Source organism: Eutrigla gurnardus (genome assembly GCF_963514095.1).
Source record: "Eutrigla gurnardus genome assembly, chromosome: 20".
Lineage (NCBI taxonomy): Eukaryota > Metazoa > Chordata > Actinopteri > Perciformes > Triglidae > Eutrigla > Eutrigla gurnardus.
In genome coordinates, this window is record NC_139931.1 from 21,728,026 (window position 1) to 21,747,780 (window position 19,755).

The window sequence follows — 19,755 nt, forward strand, 5'->3', positions numbered from 1 at the left end:
CCTCGTTACGTCCATAGGGCCGCTCGACATAAGTTTGTTTACATGGACACTACTTCAGCTGTGCCCGCAGTTCGGTGCCATGCCTCACTGCAGCAACACCATCAAAACAAACCACGCCCACGGACCGTCAACCTGGGTTCCCTACTCAGTATCAATTGTATTGTGACCCCTGTTGCAGCCTCCACTAACAGGGATGCCCCATTCATGCTACTGAACACTCGCTCACTAAATAAAAAAAGCCCTACTCATTTGCGACATTATTTTTGATAAAAAGCTTGATTTCCTATGTCTGACAGAGACATGGCAGGACTGTGTAACCCTCAACCCAGCCACTCAGAATGTGTTAATTCAAAAACCCCGTAGTCTGAGCCGTGGTGGTGGACTAGCTGTTATTCATAGATCTAATATTCAGGTCAAAGAATTTCCAGTTAGCCCCACTTCCTTCAAGTTTCTCCATTTTGCAATGGCCGGCAGGTCTCCTTCTCTTGCCCCGCTCCCTGGTTTACTCCTGAGCTTCGCCTCAGGAAGGCAGCTGGCCGTCTGCTTGAGAGGCGCTTTAGGACATCTGGCCTCACTGTACACCATGAGGCTAACAAAGATCATGTCAGGGATTACAAGGAGGCCCTCTCTAAGGCAAAGACACTCTACTACTCCAAGCTTATCAATAACCAACAAAACCACCCCAAAAACTTTTCACAACCATCAACCGTCTCCTGCGCCCCCCCCCCCCCCCCCCCCCCCGACGCTCCCCTACCCTCTGACGCAGTGGACTTGTGCTCCAGGTTCCTGGACTTCTTCCACAACAAAGTTGAAACAAAGCTAAGTCCTCTTCCAGCAAGCTGGACCCCCCTGGTGAAAACCTGCCTTCCTGTTATCTGCCCCTTCATTGCTGCCATCATCAACTGCTCGCTGGATTCTGGTGTGGTGCCCACAGGCTTCAAAACCACCTTGAAAAAGCCTGGTCTGGACCCCAACGACCCCAACAACTATCGTCCGATCTCCAACCTTCCTTTCCTAAGTAAAATTCTGGAAAGAGCAGTGGCTTCCCAGCTCCAACACCACATGGCCCACCATGAGCTCTTTGAACCCCTTCAGTCTGGCTTCAGAATTCACCATAGAACTGAGACCGATTAAAATCACTAACGACCTCCTCACTTCTGCCGACAATGGCCTACTCAACTATACATCAACACCAAACCCTCAACTCAGCTTCCACCTGCTCCACTCATCAACTGTCTGCAAGAACTGAAAACCTGGATGACCTCTAACCTACTCAAATTGAACAGCAGTAAAACTGAGCTCATGGTCGTGGCCCCCAAGCCACTGCTCAGGAAGGTTGGGGATCTTCTTCTGGAAGTGGATGGCTGCTCCATCACTCCATCCCCCACAGTCATCCTCGACCCCACCCTGTCATTTCAGTCCCATATCAATAACATCACAAGATCTGCATTCTACCACCTGAGAAACATCGCAAGACTCCGACCCTCACTCTCAAACTCAATCAACTGAAATACTCATCCACTGCTTCATCTCCACCCGTCTGGACTATTGCAATGCCATCCTCACAGGTCTCCCCTCTAAAACCTTGAACCAACTGCAATATGTTCAGAACTCAGCTGCCAGGGTTTTAACTGGCACTAAGCCCTGGCAGCACATCACCCCCACCCTGAAGCAGCTCTGCTGGTTACCAGTCAAGTCCCGGATCAAGTTCAAAATCCACCTACATGCTCTGGCCCCCCGTTACCTCTCTGACCTCCTCCATCCTCGCACGCCCCTGCGGTCCCTCAGGTCCTCTGCTAAAGACCAGCTGGCAACCCCCCGCACCAGACTTAAGACCTTTGGTAACAGGACCTTCTGTGCGTGGAGTTCTTCAAGAAGCTCCTGAAGGCGCACCTTTTCTCAGAGGACTATGGCCTTTGAAGTGATGAGATAAGTTCCTGAGACTCTGTGTCTCTAAAGCTCAGCGTTGAGATCATCCTCCTGTCGTCCTGACGTCCCTGAATCCTAAATGGAGGACCCAGATGTTGTCTCCTGGGTCTGTGGTCCCCCAGAGCTCTACCATAGTAGCTCACATTAGTCCATAGACCAGACCACAGTTTGGTCTGGTTTCAATCTTTACTCTTTTTAGGCCCAACTCTGATATTTTTACTCCCACAATGTTGTTTTGTAGCGTTTTTGTTTTGTTCGTTAACACTTTTTCAGACGGTTTCAAACGTTGACCGGTCGGTCCAGAAAACACTTTGTTTCCCTGGAAACGTGATAGAGAGTGTAGATGAGTTGTATGGGGACGTAGTTTAGTGGGAGACAGAGATGAACCTTTAGCTGCATTGTGTTTGTTCTCTCCATCAGATGTCTGTGAACTGGAACTGGACACAAACACAGTCAGCAGAAAACTCAAACTGGACGACACCAACAGGAAGGTGACGTGACGTGTCAGGTGACCAGTCATGTCCAGATCATCCAGACAGATTTGTCTCATGTCCTCAGCTGCTGTGTAGAGACGGTCTGACTGGTCACTGTTACTGGGAGGTCGAGTGGGAAGGAGACGGCGCGACGGGGTCCGGCCTCACACCGTCCATGGGCTGAGCCTCGATCAGAAGGACTCAGGCCCCCGAGCGACACCGGGCAAGCGGTCTTCCGTACGCCACATTTCCCACGATTCGGCGCTGGGCTCTTCCCTCTCCGCTCGCCGCTACTGAGGGAATCCTAGATAGTTTATTTTCCTCCGCTTAGTAATATGCTTAAATGTTTCGTCTGATCTGAGGTCGTAGTCGAATGTGGCCCCGACTCTCCCTGGGGAGAGGTGCGAGGGACGTGGCTCCCGGAGGAGGCTCACGGACTCTGGCATCAGGTACCCCGAGGCTGCCCGCCGGCTCCCCGCCGGCGCTGCCCTCGTTTCCCCCGCTAGAGCGGCACCGGTTCAAAAATGAGCGTCATGCGCGAATGACGCGAATGAAGCGAATAGTCCAAAATGATCAAGCGGCGCGATACACGCGTCTCACGCGATTGTATTTGCGTCAATCGCGTCCGGTGTGAACGCCGCATTAAAGACTTTGTGGACTGGTGCCAGTGGAACCATCTCCAGCTCAACGCCGGGAAGACCAAAGAGCTGGTGGTGGATTTCCGCAGGCGCAAACAACCCTGCACACAGGTGAACATCCTAGGAACGGACATTGAGATGGTGACATCTTACAAGTACCTGGGAGTTCACCTGAACAATAAACTGGACAGGTCTCACCACACTGCAGCAACATACAAGAAAGGTCAGAGCAGACTCCATCTGCTGAGGAAACTCAGGTCCTCTGGAGTGCAGGGGGCACTCCTGACAACTTTCTATGACTCTGTGGTGGCATCAGCCATTTTCTATGGTGTAGTCTGCCGGAGCAGCAGCATCTCGGCAGCAGACAGGAAGAGACTTGACAAACTTATCAAGAAAGGCCAGCTCCATCCTGGGATGCCCTCCTGACCCAGTGCAGGTGGTGGGAGAGAGCAGGATGATGGACAAGCTGTCATTGCTGCTGGTGAAGGAGTCCCACCCCCTGCAGGTCACTATCACCGCACTAGTCAGCTCCTTCAGTGATAGACTGATACACCCCAAGTGTGTGAAAGAGAGGTATCGCAGGTCCTTCCTTCCTGCTGCTGTCAGACTCTACAATAAGCACTGCTCCCAATAGACCTCATTCTGCACTCTTTATTGTAAATTGTATATAAAAACAAAATTCACTGCTGGTAATTTTTGTACAATATCAGCGATCAAGGGCTTTCTGCATCACAATGCGATTGGTTTCTCGTCTTATCTTAAAAAATGTAGATTGCAAAAGATTTCCCAATTAGAACAAGCCTGTAGTAACCTAGAGAGAGAGCTTAAGGACAAATATAGGGATGAAGTGGAAACAAAGCTTAACTCAGTGAGGGCAGAGCTAGATGATATACTTTTTTTAGTTTAGTTTTTAGTTTAGTTTATTTGTTTATTTCGGGCATGTCAGTTAAATCATCTTCACACATCATTTTCACATAGTAAAAAATACACATGGCCGAAAGGGAAAGCGGGAGAAGCCAAGGCTTATCTAGTCCCGCCCCCATTACACACAGAATAAAATCATCATCAGAATCTTTTCTTTTCATTGCATTTTTCATTTGACATAACTTTTCCTTTTCCTAGTGACATTTGACACAACATGTTACAGCAGTAGGTGGTACAGAGAGCTGAAGTCCAGTGCATACAGATTACGTGTGTGTTTGCACTTAGGCAGCGGGTTGAATTTTTGATGCTCACCACCAAACAGATATTATACTGATAGTAGTAAACCAAGTCGTCTCCTTGCTTTAAAGTTGAAACGGCAAGAAATCCAATTCAACATCCCATCTATTAACTGCCCGGTGAAGGGACGGGTCACCAAAACAGCCGATATTAATAATATGTTTAAGTCATTTTTCGAGAATCTATACTCCTCTGTTACGGCCCCCAGCCGATAGTGTTTGTCCATTTGGGTCCGAGTGAGCGCTCCTGTTTTCCTCTTCACTATCTTTGCTGATTTACAGGTCCCGCCTCCTGCCGCCAGCCATACGTACGAATTGGTCCCAGAGGTGTATCGCCAAAAATTCCGCACATGTGAAAAATCTGCCAACCAAACGTATGTTGAATTTGCAAGGGAGAAGTCTGTTTTGCTTGACAAGTGGTGTGCAGCTTGTAAAGTCACTAAGTTTGACCAGTTTCGAGAGCTTATTCTTTTGGAGGAGTTTAAAAAGTGTCTGCCCGAAAGAATTGTGGTTTACCTGAATGAGCAGAAAGTTGAAACTTTGTCTAAAGCTGCTGTGTGTGCTGACGAGTTTGTTTTAACTCACCGTGCTGTGTTTCCCTCCGTGCGCCGCGAAAACTTTCTGGTTGCCGGTGCGGGTAAAAATCCAAGAGTTCAGGCCAACACTCCCCTGCGCTCCGGTCAAACTCCTTCCGAGCGTGAGTGTTTTTACTGCCATGAGTCAGGGCATCTCAACTGTCCTACTCTACGGCGCAAAGATGGTCAGAACTCAAAACGTCCCAAAAGTGTTGGTTTAGTCCAGTCTGTTCCCCCCTCTGCCAATCAGTTCGCCAGATCCTGGCGATGACGAAATTGAGTGTTACAAGCCGTTTATCCACAAAGGTCTCACTTACAGGCAAGGATAAAGATCAGGTGCCCGTTGTAATCCTGCGTGACACAGGAGCTACTCAGTCACTCATGCTCCAAGGTGTTCTGCCTTTTTCAGAGCGGTCTTTACATGGATCTGACTCCCTCGTGTTGGGGGTTGAAATGAGTGTTTTAAGAGCCCCACTGCACACTGTTTTCCTTCGCTCCTCCATCGTCTCTGGACCTGTGAAAATTGGTGTCCACGCACGCTTGCCGGTACGGGCCGTGGCGCTCATTCTTGGCAATGATTTGGCTGGGGAGAAAGTTTTTCCGACACCTGAAGTTGTTGATAATCCTGTGCCCGATCCCAGTCCGCCTGTGTCCGTTGTGTTTCCTGCCTGTGCCGTGACCCGTGCCCAGTCACGAAAATTTGATGAAGTGTTGAACCTGTCTGATTCCTTTCTGTGTCCTGTTGATGAGCCTGTGAAGACAGAAACGTCCACGATTAAAAATGAGAGAATTGACAACTTGTTGCCTGCCGAGGCAGAGCTTGCACTTAAAGTGGATCGTAGTGTGTTCATTCAAGCCCAGAAAATTGAACCGTCCCTGGCTGCCTGTGTGACGGCTGCCGCCACTGACTCTGAGACTCCTGTGTACTGTGTTGTTGATGGCCTTCTGATGCGTAATTGGCACCCGCCTGCTGTGGGAAATCTGGGGTGGAACTCAATGCAGCAGGTGGTGGTTCCTCAAAGTCTTGCTCATGATACATTTGCTGGTCATTTAGGAATTAAGAAAACTTACCATCGCATCCTGCGCTATTTCTTCTGGCCAGGTTTGAAGTCCGATGTGTCCCGGTTCTGCCGCTCCTGTCATGTGTGTCAGGTTGTTGGTAAACCAAACCAAACTATTCCTCCCGCTCCGCTACAGCCCATTCCAGCTCTAGGTGAACCCTTTGAGCACATAATCATTGACTGTGTAGGGCCACTTCCTAAAACTAAGTCCGGGCATCAGTATCTGCTTACGTTGATGTGCGCTGCTACTCGGTATCCCAAGGCTTTTCCGCTGCCCACGTTAAAAGCCAAAGCCGTTGTTAAAGTACTTGTGAATTTCTTCTCCACTTTCGGTCTGCCAAAGTATGTCCAAACTGACCAAGGCACAAATTTTACGTCCAAACTGTTTGCTCAAGTCCTTTCATTGCTGTCCATCCGCCACAGAAAGTCCAGCGCCTATCATCCCCAATCCCAGGGCGCACTCGGGGGAAAGATTGGGACGAGGGTCTACCTTTTCTCCTCTTAGCTGCAAGGGAAACCGTGCAGGAGTCCACTGATTTCAGCCCTGCCGAATTAGTGTTTGGACACGCAGTGCGTGGTCCCCTCCGTCTGCTCCGTGAAAAGTTCCTGTCTGACACAGCTAGCCCCCAGCTCCAACGTGCTTGACTACGTGAGTCAGGGAGAGGTTGCACACGGCACGTGAAGCTGCACATCGCTCTCTGGGGGTTTCTCAGGAAAAAATGAAAGGAAAATTTGATAAAAAGGCTGTGAAGCGAGTTTTTCAGGTTGGCGACAAAGTGCTCGTTCTTCTTCCACTCCCCAGTTCTCTTTTTCAAGCAAAGTTTTGTGGCCCTTATGTGATTGAGAAACAGTTAGGTGAAACTGATTTTGTTGTCGCCACTCCTGACCGCAAGCGAAAAACTCGAGTTTGTCATGTGAATATGCTGAAACCATATGTCACCCGCGGTGACGTCAGTGACGTACTTAGCGTAGCCACCGTCACCTCTGTCACTCCTCCCTTGTACTCGCCTGAAAGTGATGGTCTCTGTGTAAATGGCTCCCCATGTTAAAGACTGCAACATTCTGAAATGTTAAAAAATCTCTCCGTCCATTTGCAGCATCTATGGTCCCGCCCAAGCGGTCAGTCACCTCACTCTATTTTCTGACACTCCCACCTGCACTACTGTTCTGTCACATGATATTGATGTTGGTGACCACCTGCCAATTAAACAACATGCCTACCGTGTCAACCCCACTAAGCGCTCCCTCTTTAAAAAGGAGGTTGATTACTTATTGGAGAATGGTTTAGCTGTGTCCAGCTCCAGCGCATGGAGTTCCCCCTGTCTGCTTGTTCCCAAACCTGATCTGACGTCACGGTTCTGTACAGATTTTAGAAAAGTGAACAATGTCACAAAGCCCGATTCCAATCCTCTTCCCCGCATGGAAGACTGCGTTGACAGAGTCGGGTCAGCAAAGTTTGTGACTAAACTTGACCTCCTGAAGGGATACTAGCAAGTCCCGTTAACACCACGTGCGTCCGAGATCTCAGCTTTTGTCACGCCTGACAGTTTCTTACAGTACACTGTCATGCCGTTTGGTCTCCGAAACGCACCTGCCACATTCCAGCGTTTGATGCACCTTGTCTTATCGGATGTGAAAAATTGTGAAGTGTATTTAGATGATGTTGTGGCATATTCTGAGTCGTGGTCAGAGCACATAAACACTCTTGAAGTGATTTTTGAAAGGTTGAGAGACGCCAACCTTACCCTTAACCTGGCAAAATGTGAGTTTGGTAAAGCCACAGTCACTTACCTTGGCAAAGAGGTGGGCCAAGTGCGCCCTGTCCAGGCCAAAGTCCAGGCCAAAGTCCAGGCCATCCTGGATTATCCCGTCCCAAAAACCAGACGTGAGCTCCGCCGCTTTCTGGGTATGGCGGGGTATTACCGGAGTTACTGCCGAAACTTTGCTGATGTAGCCGCCCCTCTCACAAGTCTGACCAGTGTTAAAAAAACATTTGTTTGGACCAATGCTTGTGATGTCGCTTTTCGTTCCTGTAAAGCTCTCCTCTGCAGCACACCTGTCCTGGCAGCCCCAAACTTCACCCGCCCGTTTAAGTTGGAGGTGGATGCCAGCGCCAGTTGGGCTGGAGCTGTGTTGCTGCAGGAGGATGAGAGAGGTATCGTTCATCCCCTTTGTTATTTCTCAAAAAAGTTCAGTGTTCCCCAACTTAAAGGAGAAATCCGGTCATTTTTGACCCCATTTCCGTTGTCCTCAGGGTCATCCCGACTTATTAGAAGCAAAAAACCAGACAAAAATTGACGTTGCCTAGCCCGAGATCTGTACCTGCCTGGCAGCCTTCCAGACTCGCTCCAATGCTAACCCATTGGGGCACGTTATATCTGCTTTCCTGGGCCTCAGAAAACAATTCCAAGACCTATGCAACACAGGGTGGGTCCGTACGAGACACCACGGCGCTCGTTTAGCTCAAATAGTGTTGCAAAACGAAATAAATATGTGTGTTTTAGCATGAAGTTACTCACCTCAAATCACCCCGTAGACATTAGCAGTAGATAGCCGAGCGCCTGTCGTCCCTCCCAGTCACCGCAGAAACGAAAACGTTTTCCTCGTAGTTTTGATTTTGTATCCATAAAGAATTGATCAAGCAGTGCAGTCGTCATGTCCGTAATAAATCCATGAAGCTGTTACGTCCATATGTATGACTGTTACAACATAGCAACGATAGCTTCAACTAGTAACGTGCTGGGCGCTCGTCCGTCCCACTCACCGCAGAAACGAAAACGTTTTCCTCGTAGTTTTGTATCCATAAAGAAACGATCGAGCTGCGCAGTCGTCCTGTCCGTAATAAATCCATGAAGCTTTTATGTCCATATGTATGACTATGTTACAACATAGCAACGACTGCTTACAGCTAAACAGTAGCCTGAAGCCAAAACAATGCAAGTCTCGCGAGGGTCACTTTGATCTCACTCTGTTGATGAGAGACTGCAGTCTGCACATGCGACACGCGACTCCCACTCGTACTGTCAACACAACTAGCCTACTGAGACTGCGCGAGATTTGTTGTCTTTGTAGCAGGTTCAACTGTCACAAAGGCTAAGCAATCTTACTATGTAGGCTAGCGCTAGTTACACTGTCATATGGACATGACGGCACTGCTCGAGGGAAAGAAGTTTGTCACTGTATTGGCTTGAAAACAGCTCCAGAGTGAGGACGTCGGGAGACGGGAACTTGCGCGAGACTTGCATTGTTTTGGCTCCCGGCTACTGTTTAGCTGTAAGCAGTCGTTGCTATGTTGTAACATAGTCATACATATGGACATAACAGCTTCATGGATTTATTACGGACAGGACGACTGCACTGCTCGATCGTTTCTTTATGGATACAAAATCAAAACTACGAGGAAAACATTTTCGTTTCTGCGGTGACTGGGACGGACGAGCGCCCGGCACGTTACTAGCTGAAGCTATCGTTGCTATGTTGTAACATAGTCATACATATGGACGTAACAGCTTCATGGATTTATTACGGACATGAGGACTGCACTGCTTGATCAATTCTTTATGGATACAAAATCAAAACTACGAGGAAAACGTTTTCATTTCTGCGGTGACTGGGAGGGACGACAGGTGCTCTGCTCTCTACTGCTAATGTCTACGGGGTGATTTGAGGTGAGTAACTTCATGCTAAAACACACATATTTATGTCGTTTTGCAACACTATTTGAGCTAAACGAGCGCTGTGGTGTCTAATACGGACCCAACCTGTGTTGCATAGGTCTTGGAATTGTTTTCTGTGGCCCAGGAAAGCAGATATAACGTGCCCCAATGGGTTAGCATTGGAGCGGGTCTGGAAGGCTGCCAGGCAGGTACAGATCTCGGGCTAGGCAACGTCAATTTTTGTCTGTTTTTTTGCTTCTAATAAGTCGGGATGACCCTGAGGACAACGGAAATGGGGTCAAAAATGACCGGATTTCTCCTTTAACTATAGCACTGTAGAGAAGGAGGCTCTCTCCCTACTGTTGGCGTTACAGTATTTTGAGGTGTATCTTGGTTCCAGTGCTTTACCTATTTCAGTGTTCACCGACCACAACCCACTCGTTTTCCTGCACCAGATGCGAAACGCGAATCAACGTTTGATGAGGTGGTCTTTGTTGGTGCAGGGTTTCAATATAGAAATCCGCCACAAAAAGGGAGTCGATAATGTTATGGCCGACGCTCTTTCTCGTGTCTCCCAGTCCTGAGCACATCTTTTTGGGATAGATGTTCTTTTTAGGAAGGGGGGTGTTACGGCCCCCAGCCGATAGTGTTTGTCCATTTGGGTCCGAGTGAGCGCTCCTGTTTTCCTCTTCACTATCTTTGCTGATTTACAGGTCCCGCCTCCTGCCGCCAGCCGTTGGTCCTCCGCAGCTGCAGCCGATGAGCCTGACGAGCTGTCCAGGAGCCGTCCCGTTTGAAAAGGCAGTGCTCTGCAGATCACATGGAGGGCTGTCACTGTGCGGTGTGACTTTTCCTCCTCGTCTGCGTAGCTGCTGTTTTGAGCCTTGTTAACTTGTGTCCCAACTTAGAATCGCAATTGTTGTTATCTTTTGTATTTAATATATCTTGTGATACGGAAGCAGTAAGGGTGCAACTGCCGTTTATTTTGATCCCCCTTTTTCTCCTGTTTTTTGTTAGTTTAGTGAGTTAGGTTTAGTATTGTAAATTTTGTTTGTTTCTTTTCCTCCCAGGGCAAAGTTAGTCTGGTCGTGTAGATAGTTTATTTTGTTTGTTATTTTTGGCCTTGGTTCACCCTGAAGAGACGCTTCATTTTGTTTCCTGTTTTCTTTTGTTTTACGCTCTGTCCACCTTGTGGTATACTTTTGTTAAATTTACGAGCTGATACAATAAATAACAGCTTTTTCTGATTGCAAACGTCGTTCTCGTTCTCAATTATGTTATGCTCCTGTTCCCCTAGCCTGGGGCGTAACACCTCAGAGGACAGACTTTCACCGGATTTAATACATTTTGTGACAAACTGAACTTACCAACGCTATCTGACAATGAATCTAAGGAACTGGATGCCCTAATACCTTTAGATGAACTATACACAGCAGTTAAATTAACCAATAGGGGGCGCTCCCCAGGAATTGATGGGATCCCTGCTGAGTTATATTTAGAATTATGGAATATTATGGGTCCGATTTGGTTAGACATATTAACTCCGCTATAAGAAAGGGCTATTTCCACAAAGATCTTAATACAGCACTTATCTCAGTGCTTCATAAACCTGGCAAGGATCCCCAGAACAGTGCAAGTTACCGCGCTATATTGCTAATTAACACAGATATCAAAATTTGCCTCGTTTTGTGAGTACAGACCCTATGTGTACTACTGCAGACGTTTGGCAACATTCCATGCATTATTAGTGTCATAGGGAGGTAATCTGTGAGACTCCAGACGCTGCAGGCTAAAACCTTGTATCTCAAAAAAACAAAATTAAAAACACACAAGCTCTCTCTCGGTTTCTCCATCAAAGTATGAATGAAAGAATGTGGTTGACTGACGACCCATGCAACTTGCGAGTGACAAACACATCAAGTGACTGTCAACACTAACGATTCACGTTACTATCAAGCATAGAAGTGGACGTCGTCATGGTGACGTCAGCCATTGGTTTGCAACCAGTGAAGGCAGTGACCATATTTGGACTGTGGAGGAGCAACGAGTGGATCTGATGAACACAAGGGGCAGAGTGGCACCCCGAGTAGCAATCTTACTGGATCTGGATCCGTCTGGATTCTGGTGTGAAGCTGCAAACAAAGTCATCTTAGTAGCTAACTGCATTGATAGCATGGCAGCGACCTGTCAATCAGCAGGTAGCCCCGCCCCTATAGTGTCCCCTGCTTTCTGGTGTGTTGGACTCTAAATGGACCATAATGTATGAAGTGAACATCATGTTGGTTTGAAGAAGACTTGAAACTAGAGATTGAGACCATAAACTCATGTTTACAATGACTGAGATAATACATCAAGAGAGAAGTAGGACCATTTTCTCATAGACTTCTATACAACCAGAGAGGAGTCGCCCCCTGGTGGCCAGCAGAGAGAATGACAGTTTAAGACACTTCAGAATTGGCTTCACTTTTCAGAACCTGAGGTTACCTGTCTTGGACCCATTTGTCAATCTATATACTATAGAGTGTCAATACCAGGGTTGGAATTTCGTCATTTTAGGGGCAAGGCCATTTGGCCTTCACTTTCCTGTTTTTTTAGGGGTACCAAGGCCACATGACAGGGCACAAAGGCCATTGAGTAAAATGGGATGGTTTTACCTTTCAGATTAATACCATAACATCCTAATTCATAACAAAACATGAATTATGTTTTTTAAATATTTTAAATACCATTATCAAGTTTATGTTACATTGGAATATTTTTTAAATAACATCATACAAAGGAATTACTACTTGACAGCAATAAAACTTCTGTATGAAATCTTTAAATAATAAATAATAATAATACATGTATTTTGTATAGCGCTTTTCAAAGGATCTCAAAGACACTTTACATATACGGTTAAAAATCAATACATTTAAAACAAGTACTATTAAACACAGGGAGGCTACAAGTGAGTGCATTAAAACAAGCAGGCTATTCTTAAGAGATAAGTTAAAAAGATGTACTGTGAAGTTATAAAACGGTTAAAAACAAGTAATATAAAGTTATAAACGGTTTAAAAGCAGGCACATTTAAAAACAAGACATTGTGATGCAATACAGATGAAGTAGTGGGTTAAGGGGGGTTGAAGGCAATTCTAAAGAGGTGGGTTTTGATGAGTGATTTGAAGGTGGTCTGGTCGGTGCAGGCTCGGATGTGTGGGGGTAGTGAGTTCCAGAGGGAGGGGCAGCAATTGAGAAGGCTCTGTCGCCCCAGGTACGGTGCTTGGTCCTGACAGGTGGGGGGGGAGGTCCGCTCGTCACCCGTTCCTGTTCCGACGGGGGTTCGCCCTACGCCTGCTCCACGCAGCCTTCGGGAGGTCCGCTCGTCACCCGTTCCTGTTCCGACGGGGGGCCGTCCTGCGCCTGCTCCACGCAGCCTTCGGGAGGTCCGCTCGTCACCCGTTCCTGTTCCGACGGGGGGCCGTCCTACGCCTGCTCCACGCAGCTTACGGGAGGTCCGCTCGTCACCCGTTCCTGTTCCGACCGGTGGTCGTCCTACGCCTGCTCCACGTCGCCTTCCTGAGCGGCCACGTCAGCTTGGTCGCCCTCATGCCCGGCCTCCTGAGTGGTCCCGCCCGCTAGGTCGCCCTCATGCCCGGCCTCCTGAGCGGTCCCGTCCGCTAGGTCGCCCTCATGCCCGGCCTCCTGAGCGGTCCCGCCCGCTAGGTCGCCCTCATGCCCGGCCTCCTGAGTGGTCCCGCCCGCTAGGTCGCCCTCATGCCCGGCCTCCTGAGTGGTCCCGCCCGCTAGGTCGCCCTCATGCCCGGCCTCCTGAGCGGTCCCGTCCGCTAGGTCGCCCTCATGCCCGGCCTCCTGAGCGGTCCCGCCCGCTAGGTCGCCCTCATGCCCGGCCTCCTGAGCGGTCCCGCCCGCTAGGTCGCCCTCATGCCCGGCCTACGGAGCGACCCCGTCTGCTGGGTCGCCCTCATGCCCGGCCTCCTGAGCCCCTCCTCCTGGCCAACCCTCCACCCGCCCTACATGTCATGGACCTTAGGGACATCTGGGATCTGTCCCTTAAGGGGGGGGTACTGTCACGCTGGTGAGGTAATGTCTCGTCTTGGGTTTTTGTCTTGTCATTTCCTGTCTTATTTTGAAAATAACTCCCTTCTCGTTTCAGGTCACTTGCCCTTCCTCATGTGTTCCCTGGTCTGATGTCATCCCTGATCCCTGATTGTTGCCACCTGTTGCTCGTTACCCCTCTGTGTATTTAAGTCTGCGTCTCCCCTTGTCTTGTGCCAGTTCGTTATTCGTCTTTCGTCACGTCACAGTCCATGCCACCAGAGTCCAAGTTAAGTTGTTTTTATGCCAGTTTATGTTTGAAGTCTTGTTTTCCTCCATGTGGAGTGGGTTTTTGTTTGTAGTGTTAGTTTAGGTTTTGAGTAGCCTAGTCTGTTTTTCCTGGATCTTTTGTTTTGGTACGTTTGCCACCCTTTTGAGTTTTCGTAATAAAGACTTTTTTCACACTGCCCCTGCATTTGGGTCCTCCCTCCTTGCCTGATACATGACACACGGGTAGGCAATGTGGACATGACTTAGATTTTAATCGATAGGCATTCCCTCTCATTATCGCTCAGTTTTTCAACCCCGCTATCGAGCCGTTTTTTGACTGATGATGGGTCAGGCTTGGGCTTCAGACTTGTGGTGTGAGCGGGACCGGAGCAGAACCGGACCAGTACTTTATAATAAAAATGCCGCTCTCTGCAAAATCCGCTGCCCGCTCGTGGCCACTTGCTCGCTCAGCTCCGCTCGTGGTGACTAGAAATATTTGCACACGCCGGAGCGGAACCAGACGGGAACCGGACCGCTACTTTTTTAATAAAAATGATGCTATGTGCTTTCACTGCCCTCCTGCTCAGCTCCACCCTAGTGGCTGTAATTAAGGTAACCGAACGGGTTGAAGCTATTAGTGAGGAGAGGAGGTCTTCATCATATCGGTAGGTCTCCCTACCAGTCCAGTGTCCCATTGGGGTTTATTATACCTCTTTCTGTTTGTAGATCTTGTTTAATCCGTGTGGATGTGATGTTCCTAATTTGTAGATCCAGGACGGTTCCACTTTCCGTCTTTCCAAGATTGTCCAGAGGGGGTTGTATAGAATACCCTATAGGTGGAGGCTGTTTACTTCATGGTGAGTGAAGTGTTGTACCAGGTGAGTGGTGGATTTTTTGCCGGTTCCGATGTTGTAGCGGTGGTGTGAGAGGTGGATGGATAGGCCATTTTTGGTTTCGCCAACGTACAGGATCCCACATTTCCTACATTTAATAAGATAAATGCAGTTCCTGTATTTCAAGTTGTTGTTTCTTTGTAGGGTATATGATTTTTTGGAAGTTGGGTTACTGTTCTGCAATGGCTAGGTGGGTCGGCTTTTTTCATTATTGGGGGGAGTTTCGCCCAGACCAGTAGGTCCTTAAGGTTGCGGTTTCGTTTGAAAGAAGAGAGGATTTCTACTTTATCTTGTAGTGTTGTTTCATGATGGTGTCGAAGTTCTTTTTGGCCTTTCGTGTGGCCTGTCATAATTTTTGTATAGTCACGTCCAAAAAGTCTATTTCCTTGTTGTTTGTTTTGGCTGTTAGTTTGATAGAAGGGTGGTGGGAGTTCAAAGTGTGCATGAAGACTCCAAAATCTTCCTCCATGTGGGGCCAGATGCCCCAAATGTCATCCAGGTATTGTTAGTATTGTGAGGGTGCTGTATTGCATTTGGGGAGAACTGTGTCCTCCCAAGTGGCCATGTAAATGTTTGCATAGGTTGGGGCAAACTTTTTGCCCATCGCTGTGCCTTTGATTTGGAGGTAACATTTTTTGTCAAATTCGAAATCATTTCTGGTGAGGCTGATGTGTAGGAGTTTGAGGATGTCCTAGTCAGGTCTGTCTGGGTCTGGGTATTTTTTCATTGTGGATTCCACCGCTTTCATGCCCCTCTGGGTGTCGATGTTCGTATATAGGCTCTCTACATCCATTGTTAACAGTAGGCAAGGTTCCTGTGTTTGGATTGACCTTACTTTGTTCAGGAAGTCATATGTGTGTTTTAGGTAGCTGTTGTGTTTGGTAGAAAGGGGGTTTAGATTGTGATCAATGAATTCTGCTATATGATAGCTTTCACTGCCACAGTCTGATACGATTGGCCTTCCAGGGGGCATTTTGAAGGGAACTGGCCAGGTTTCTGGGGGTTTGTGGATTTTGGGTAAAAGGTAAAAATACCTTTTTCTCGGTGTGTCCTGCATCATTAGGTAGTATTTTTGCTTTTGTGTAATGGTGTGGTTCTTGGTCATGGAGTCCAAGATGTTTTTAATTTTGTTTGCCGTTTCCATGTAAATGGTGGATGGTAGTAGGGTGTAGTGAGTGGTGTTGTTCAGTTGTCTAAGGGCCTCCTGGACATATTGGTGTCTGTCCATAATGACTACCGAACCACCTTTGTCTGCTGGTTTGATGATGATGGTTGTGTCATTTTGGAGTTGGGTTAGGGCTTTTTGTTCTTCCTTCAAGAGATTGTTGTATTCTTGGGGGGTTGGTTTTATGTTCTTAAGAGTGTGGTGGTCAATTTGGAGAAGTTGTAGGAGTTCCTCAGGGAGGGTAGTAGGGTCTGGTTCCCAGGTAGATTTGGGGACAAAGGGTGGAGGGTCTTTTTGTGGTCTGTCTAGGAAGTAGGCGTTGAGTTTTAGTCGACGGTGGTAGGTAGAAAGGTGTTCCATTAGGGACTGTCTTTGGTATCGTGGGTCTGTAGGTGTTGGTATGAATGATAATCCTTTAGTAAGGAGTTTTTCTTGTGTCGGTCCGAGGTGAAATGTGGGGGAAAGGTTGATAACCGATTTGGTCAGTCAAGATGGGGTTTGTTGGAGGTGGGTGTGGGTATGGGTCCCTTAGCCTAAAAAAACTTTCCAGTGGTTCCACATTTGGATGGCTGTGGTCTGTGTCCAGTGGATATTGTCTGGCTCCGTATAGAAGGCTTCGCGTTTCAGTCTGGGGATGTGGTGGGGGGTTTCCTTGAGGAGACGGTTGATGATGGTAACATATATATCTGCATGGGGAAAGGTGGCTTTGGCTGAGTTTATACGTTGTTTTAGGTTTTGGTCGAGAAGGGTGGTGTTGCCCTGAAGTCTGTCGTTTATGCCAAATGATAAGATTATTTTATTGACCGTGGGTGATGGTGGGGTTTTGTTCCTAATTAGGTGGGCAGCTTGTGCTATGTTAGCCCCTGGGTAGCTGTCCACTTGGATCCTTTCATCCAGGATGGGTGGTAGTCTGGCGAAGTTGGAGTCTCCAATGATTAGTATTTCCCTGGATGGTTTGAGGGTCCAGTTCCTCATTTTGTCCCTGTGGTGTTCGTGTCTTGTGAATTTATTCAGTGGAGGGGAAGGGGGGAGGTCAAAGTCTTCCAATGTAAGGGGCTTGGAGCGGCCTGGTGGAGTCCCTGTGATTTCTTGGTGGGTTTTTGGTAGTCTTTGTGGTTTTGGGGATGGGGTGCCGGGATCTTTTGTATCTTCTGGTGCAGGTTTTTGTTTTTGTTTGATTCGGTGTGGTACGAGGGAGAGTTTTGAGTAGGAACTTGCTGGAGGACATTGTGTGTGATGGTGTGATGTGGATTGGGGTTTTGTGAGGGTTTTTCCTTTTTCTCCAGGAGTGGTTGGAGTTTGGGTGGGATTATTCTCCGTTGCCTTGGTCTTGTTTCACCGTCTGTGGTTGAGTGTAGATGGGTGGATCTGTTAAAGGTTTGGGGGTTCTTTTACAAATCGGTGATTGGGAAGGAGATGGTAGGTTGTGTTGGAGCTGTGTGGTGACAGTTGCACCATAGTTGTTTTAGGAGGTTTGTGGTCCTGCTGTCTGCTGTTCTGTGGTCTGATCAGGTCAGATCTTCCAGACCCATAGGTGGGGGGGGGGGGGGTTGGGTTTGTTGTTATGGAATGTGCTAGGAAGGTTTTGGGGTCTGTAGAAGACAGGTCTCCATGGTTATTGTGGTTGTGGAGAAGGAGAACAGCTTTGGGGTCTGGGTGCCCTTGGTGTTATAAGGGGGGGGGGGGGGGAGTTGCACGTGGTTTCGGGGATGTGTTATTGGGTGTTAGCCGAAGGACTCTCATGCCCAGGAGGTGCAGGTCCTTAATGGTTTGGTCATATGTTTCATTCTTGGTGTATGGGAATCTTCTGTACATCCATTTGTTGTTGTTCTTTTTTAGTTCCTGGATGGTACCTTCATAATGGTTCTTTAGGATCTGAAGGGCATTTTGTGCCCAATTGTTGGCATTGTTATTTAGGAGTGTGGATGTGTTGGTGTTTGGCATTAAGAGTCGGATGGATTTTGAGATCCCTCATTCCCAGAAGGCGTTTTGGGATACAATCTGAGTTGGCCGCCCGTTGTACCACTCCTAAGTGGTGGTGGCTTGCGTAGGAGATTGTAAATCGATCGTATCAATCATAAAAAGGCTGTGTGGTCACTTTGGTAGGCCATGGTCCGAGTTATTCTGGGAGCTGCAGAGGGGACACAAAAGTGTAGAGTATTGTATTATCCTGGGGTAGTTAGTATGTTTTATGTTTAAAGCTAACATTCCTTTAATGTGTATGAGCTTGATCTGTGGAGGATGTATTTTTTGCGGAAAAAAACACGTAGGCTTGAAAGAGGATAAGTTAGTCCGAAGGCTTTGGCTGGTTAGGTTTTATGAAAGTCACATGGAACTCCCCGCATCGTCCGACGACTTCGCAGTTGAATGGAGAACCAAGGCAAGGCACGGGCCGGCGCATATCATTCAAGGGCTAGTTTCTGGGTAGAGTTCCCCAAGGGGTTTGTTGTTGTTTCGGGGTCTGGGTTTGAAGGGTTAAAGGGTTCAGTTTTTGTGATTCAATGAATTTGGTTGGACTTAGGGACGCGCAAAAAGAATGTCAAACTTTATAGGTTCTAGTCTATTAATCTAAATTGGATTAGAGGAACCGGTTGCTATTTTAGGACGGGGGAGAGCCATGAAAGTGCGTTGCCTCCCCAGCCCTCCAGGGCACCCATACTGAACCCTGCAACAGTGTGTTGAGAGACAAAATTTGGAATTTTGTAAAAAGTTTTGATTAATTAATTAATTAATTAATTAATTAATTAATAAAAATTAGTTAGAAATGTAGTTATTAATAAAATATTAATAAAGTAATAATGAAACAATAGCCTGTGCCCCATACACCGCATGACCCCAGGTATTGTGAAGGAGGCTTACCATAGAAAACGTGTTCCTCAGTAGGTTTGTCTGGTTTGCCAGCTCGATCCTGTCGGTTTTTATTGTTACTTACCCATTATTCCTTTCACCTGTTTGCTTGTCCAATCAGGAGTTGTTGAGGGAAGGGTGTCTACTTCCTGGTTAGTTAAATATCCCGTTTTATTTGATTATAAATTAATATTCTGTATTCTACTTCGTTAAAACGGTGCCTGAGGGGAGTTAAGACTAGTATTTATTTTAAAATTAATTTGATTTAAAATGTATTTTAATTATTATGTTTATTTTAAAGTTAAATATAGAATATGTTTGATAATGTCGAAAGGGATAGACTTGGTCTTTTAAAACCTGTATCCAAGCAGATTTAAAAGAATAATAATCAGAAAGATTTTGATAATGATAAAAAAAAAATGTAAAAAAATAATAATAATGATTATAATAATTATCATAAATAAGAACTGGAGTAATCATAGGTAGAGGATAAAGGTGAAAATAAAATTGTTAACAGTCATAATAATATTAGAAATATTAATAATAATCATGATTATAACTATAAAATGATAGGTCAACGATGGCCATGGTTGATTAAAGTCAAGTAGTTACGGGTGGTGGGTCCATTGTTGGTTTTATTAATGAATTTAGCCTATTTTGGAGAGGAAAAAACTATTTTTAATGAAAAAGGAGGAGAGAAGGTGAGGGTTCAGTTATGGGCATTTCCTTCGTCTAATGACGTAGATCGTACCTTGCACATCATTGGCTCACTTCTTCCCCCTTTTTTAATTTTTTTATATATTGTTTTTATTTTTATATAGCAAGATACATGAACAATAATATAATATGTATTACACTGTACCTGAAAACCTAAGTACTAACAAGATGGTGATAACATTCCTAACCATAATAATAACAAATTAATGATATCCTACACCTTTATTATCAGCTAATATGATAATGATAATGATAACAATAATTCAAATAA